This window comes from Protobothrops mucrosquamatus, unplaced genomic scaffold (genome assembly GCF_001527695.2).
Source record: "Protobothrops mucrosquamatus isolate PMUCROS unplaced genomic scaffold, P.Mucros_1.0 scaffold340, whole genome shotgun sequence".
Taxonomy (NCBI): Eukaryota; Metazoa; Chordata; class Lepidosauria; order Squamata; family Viperidae; genus Protobothrops; species Protobothrops mucrosquamatus.
In genome coordinates this window covers 589,693-595,692 of record NW_015386677.1, presented here as the reverse complement: position 1 = coordinate 595,692, position 6,000 = coordinate 589,693, and positions in this window count along the sequence as shown.

Genomic DNA, 6,000 nt, shown 5'->3' with positions numbered 1-6,000 from the left:
TTTCATAGGCACATTACAGAAATACCTAGTTCTCTGGAAAAGACTCTAATGTTGGGAAAAGTAGAAAGAAAGAGAAGAGGACAACAAGCAGCAAGATGGATAGAATCACTGTAACGTTGACTGCAACATTGGAAGAGCTGATGGAGTCAGATCATAATGAAGAAAATATATGTCTATATCAGGGGTTCTCAACCTTGGCAACTTTAAGACTTGTGGACTTCAATTCCCAGAATTCCTCAGCCAGCAAAGCTGGCTGAGGAATTCTGGGAGTTGAAGTCCACAAGTCTTAAAGTTGCCAAGGTTGAGAACCCCTGGTCTATATGGTCACTAAGAATTGACAATACTCAGTGACTCATAAGCAATCATCAATCAATCTTTGAAGTGTTTTCATATTGTGATGCATTAATTAGTAATAATCAGTGCCAATGGACCAGATAGGCATGTCTCTTCAACTAAAATACATAAATAATATCTTTCCAACTCAAGAAATTATAATAACTGCAAACAATATCTATGATTACTAAATTTAAGAAGAGAAACCATTCAGTTTATGTAAATATTAACCAGCCTTATTTTTCCTTAATTTTCTTGCAAATCTGTTCAACCATTTTTTGTAGAGTAGCCTCCTTTGATCCCTTTCAATGAAAAACAGAGACCTCAAGAGTCTAGGCTAATATACTTGAGGGAACTAACTCTACTCTCCCAAATGCCAACTCATTTCTCTTTTCTTTGTTAAAAGAAGTTTCATGGCCCTCTGTAAAATTATTCATATTCATTTCAATCATTTTTTGAGTACCAGTAAAGTTAAAACAGATACTTAGAAATGACATATCTTTGGGAAGTATATATTTTTTTTTGGGAGGGGGGAGTCAGTATTTAATTCTAAACATGTGATTACTGCAAGTGAATGCTGTCAACTGAGATATTCTGCATTAAACCAAAATGCCCTCTTTAATTCATCAGAACCATCCCTAACTTTATTTTCACTTGTATTTTCATTCATCATTACAGACTTAGAATTTAATTTCTTCCCTGAACCTCATCCCAATCCAAAACAATATTATCTACTGAAAAAAATCAGAAATTACCAACTGCAGTTCATGTTGGCTAAAACATTCACAATATTTATGTTTCATCTGTTACTTAACACTAACAATCTTGCAGAAATATACACATTACCATAATTGCACCATAATTTCTCCTCTTTCTAAAAATTCTGATTGGATTGAAATTTTGGAACTATGTATCAGGATCCTCTATCATAGTGCCCTCTAGGTATGTTGGACTACAACTTCCATGTACCCAACTAGAATTCATCAGAAATATTATATTATTGCATTAAGTTTCATTATATAGAGAGCTAAATTTTGTTCATTTAGCATTCATTTAAATTCCAAATCCCTCTCTCAATTTCATTGGCTGGTTTCACAAATTGACTAACTTGCTAAAAAAAAACACATTCCTTTGCTTGTGTAAATTTTTGCTTTCCTTTCAGGATATATAAATGAAAAATGTGTGCAAGTTTAAGCAGTACTTATCAAAACTTTGGTGTAAATTATATTTCAACAGCCATTTTAAAAATAGTCATGGCATTTAACTAAAACTTGCAAACCCATCTCTTCATATAAAAGATCTGAACAATAATCAAGTCATTCATAAAGTCCTCAGACTCAAGGCGTAGATTCCTCTTTCATATTTGCAATAAAAAGAGAATTAGTCAAGATAAAGAAGGAGGACATAGTAAAAAATGTCTGGAAAAACAGGAGAGATGACTATTAAGAATTTGGAAGAAAAGGTACATTTCAAGAGGACTTTCTTCTTCTTCTCCTTCTTCAAAATATTGCTGCCCCATACTTCTCCCAGGAGGCACCTAAAGCAGCCAACAAATAATTAAAACCAAGATCACTTTATATAGTTAAAGTATCTAAGTTTTGTACTTAAAAGCTGAACAAATCAAAACCAGAGGGACTTATGCATAAGAATATACAGATAATATTGAGAAGAAATGCAAGAACTCTTGGCAGAATCATTAACAGATAATAAAAGAAAAGGGTGAATAACAACCCAGTCCTGAGAAAGGACACAAAATAACTCTACTTCGATCATGTAAGGCAGGAATTCTGGGAGTTGAAGTCCGCAAGTCATAAAAAGGCCAAGTTTGAAGACCTTGGCCCTTTTATGACTTGTGGACTGCAACTCCCAGAATTCCTCAGTCAGGCACACTGGGAGTTGAAGTCCACAAGTCATAAAAGGGCCAAGTTTGAAGACCCCTGCTGTAAGGTATGACAGAGGAAAACTCTGACAGACTTTCAAGATTCTGTTACTTCCTGTAATAGTGAAGCAGAGCTACAGTAGTCCTTGCAAAGTTTGTTTCTTGACTTGGCTTCTCTTGAAGGGAGTTCATAACTATGGGACATAGAGGCCTTAAAACGCATTTAGAGATTGAAGTCATAACCAGAATTGCATGTGCAACCAAACTAGTAGTCACTGCAGATGGCACAAATGCAAAGCTTATCAGCAGGTTCGCAGACAACTATTCCTTCTAAAAGGTCACCAAGTGCAGTCCCATGTGGAGTGGATTACAGCCATCTAAATATGAAATGATGAGAACACAGCCAGGCCACTGTATGAACAATTGCAGTTGCTATATCAGCCCAAAGTTATGGATTACATCTGGTATATAGCAATCTTCCACCTGTCAAGCACTGTCACTGGGTCAATAAGTATCCCCATCTGTACAGCCACCTCTTTAGCTGGATGCTTCATCCCCATTCTAACCTCCTAATCATGTTCCTTGGCTATTTCTGCCGATATTGAGCAGCACAGGGGACAGAATAGATCCCTGAAGGATGCCACAAGATAATTCATCCAACTAGTACTTTCTCTCAGTGAAAATTAGTTTCTACATTTGCTTGAAAAGGAGAGAAGGGTCAAAGGGGAGAAATTAGAAAGAGTAAAAGTAAAATAAAGGGGAAAAGAAAAAGAAGAGAAAAAGAAGAGAGAGAGAGAGAAACAAAGAAAAGTGGATTTTAACTTCTGTTTTGTGGAAGTTCCAGTGAATATTATTATAACAATTTTATTTCTATTTATAATTCAAATATATGGTGGCAAACTTTTCTCTTTTTAATTCAGTTTTGGCAATTGGGATATAGGGGAATGTTATTTAGGTGATTACAGGGAGGAGAAGGAATGGACATTTGAAGCTAATGTTTGCCAGGGAAATGGGACATCCAAAATTCAGTACATTTGAAACGGAGAAGTTTTGTTCAGTATAAACTGTCAGAACTAAAGACAATAAGAATACAATAAAGCAAAGAAAGACCAAAAAAAAAAAAAGATAGCAAATAGTAATGGCATTATTTAAAATCAAAATGGAACAATTTCAAGTAGATTCAATAAGGAAATAGAAACAAAGGGATGTCAGAAAGAAGAAATATGGTTAGCATGTGTTACAGAGAAAAATAATCAGAATAAATACAAGAAAAGATACAATAGCTATTCTAGACTACTATGTTTATACACCAACAGCAATAACATTAGAAAATATGGGATTGACAAGGATGGGAAGGGTGGAAAAAGAAACAATGGGAAGAAAGAAGGCTGTGAAATTGGAATGCAAACGAGGGGAGGCGGGACAATTGAGGCAATTACGGTCAATTAGGACGGACGGCCCTATCACACGGTCAATGGGCAAGAAACTGAGTTAGCAAGATTTATAAGAAAACTCCCCACCCCCTGACACTTACTCTGATGATGCTGGCAGTGGGTCAGCGAAAGCTTAGGTTGTTTTTAGTATTGTAAATGGTTGTTTTTATTGTTTTAGTTTTTAACAATAAACAGCTGGTTTATATCCTTCCCAGAGTTTGAGGATTTTCTATCATTGCATATATATATACATATATACATACAGTATATCCCCGCAAAGAAAGCAAGGGAAAGACCTTAGTAACAAATTTAAAATTTAGAAATTTCACGTCTTTGGAATAAAATAATGAATCATAGAAGGCTTTAAATTTCTCTATTTGAGAGATGAAAAGGGGAGTAAAAAGGCCAATACAGAAAGATGCAGAAGAAAAAAAATGATCCAAGAATTCATTACTGAATAAGTTAAACTGCTGAAAGAGTGTAAGCAAATATAACAACAACAACAAAAGCACAGATGAAGTAAATAAAGACAAAGATAATGAAAAGAAAAGCAGTTTAATTGGTTGCGTTTTCCTAAAGTGGTTGTTTTAAATAGTGACTGCTGATAGATCCATTTTTATCATAATTATTGTTTTGTTATTCATCATTACCATAATCACCCAAAGTGATGGCATTCTTCTTCACCAGTGGATATCACAGTAAACACAGAGGACAGATGGAAACAAAAGCTGAATATTTACATATTTAAGATGGAATCTCAGCATGGAAAAGGGGTAAAGGCATGCTTATCTTCAGCAGTGCTGCAACAGGCATGAGTTTGAGGCGGGCAGTTATAATGTTAGCTTGGTAATTCTTCCAGACTTCACAGTCCTGTATTCAGACAAATATCACCTTGATACTTTTTCCCTTTCAGACATTTTAGACACCTGTGTCTAAATAAATCATGTACCACTCTTGCATGTACTAATAATCCTTGTTTTGGATCTTTGATGCAACCATTTAGCATGCTGAAACAAGACAAAAAAAAAAAAAACCAGTGGCAATGTGGCATCATCTTTCTTCCAATTTTCTTCCCAAACATCTTCTAAAAATCATTTTAAATGGGAGGTGTGATTTACAAACTGTCTATCTATCATCTATCAATCATCGATTTATCCATCCATTTATCCATCTATTCATCTATCCAGCCAGCCAGCTAGCTAGCCAGCCATTTATCCATCCATCATCTATCTACCTAGCTATCTTTGGAGATGAATGAACTCAAAACTATTTTGTTTTGGCACTTTGACATTGTTACATATTCATCTCTTTCAACAATAGTCATTCAAACGTTTAAGAATCTTCCAGCTAAAATTTTCTATACTGTTACAATATCAAGTTAAAATATTCTTGGTCTACATTATAGAATGTTACTGCTACCTGTTCAGTCCCTATGATCACACCATTCCTATAAATCAACAGAAAGGGAGCCTATTATATTGCAAAGCTGTAATACATGCTCCTTTTTTCCTGCTTTAGGCAAATATTCTGCCCTATAACAGGTTAGATAGCATTTATCTTGCCACTGATCTCCCTGGTGGTAGACTTCACTGTTTGTTCTAGCCTATTAAAAAATGTAAGAAGTCAGTATCCTTTTATACAGCTGATGAGTCAATGTTATGATTATTTCAGACATTGTATAACATCATTGATCTTCTTGGTGCAGTCTGATTGTGTGACATGTTTAACTGTTATTTTGTTACTTTGAAAGTAATTCATTTACTTTGATTCATAAAGTGATTACATTCATTGATTGTTGTTTCTCTCTTTTACAATGGGAGGGAAACTCACTAATCATATTATTCACATGGTTACACTTAACATATTATTCACAATTATGCTTAACTGTATTGGTATTTGCAGTGACAACAGTGCATAATTTTATCTCCTCGGAGCTGGGAAACCTGTTTTCCTACTTGTGAAGTCCTCAACAGTCCTCAACAAATAGAAGAGGCTGTCCACTCCAGGTCTTTGCCCTCCAACTGATTATTGAAATAGATCGCTAACTTGCCTGCTTGAATAATTTGCTCTAAGGATGAACAAGGCATAGCCAGTACAGAAAGGAAATTTATGTTGTGCTATATTACTTTGCACTGTTAATTAATTGTTCCCCATTTTTGATGTCATCTTGTGCTGCGATACTGAATCATGGTCACCACAGCTTATGTAATAGCAGTATATTTTATAGGTCCCTATAAAAGGATACAAATAATAAATTAATATTTGCATATTTTAAGCACTTTTAAAAATGATTTGCCATCATTATAAATAATTGCTAGTGTTCCATTTCTTTCCAGAATCCCTACTCTGGCCATG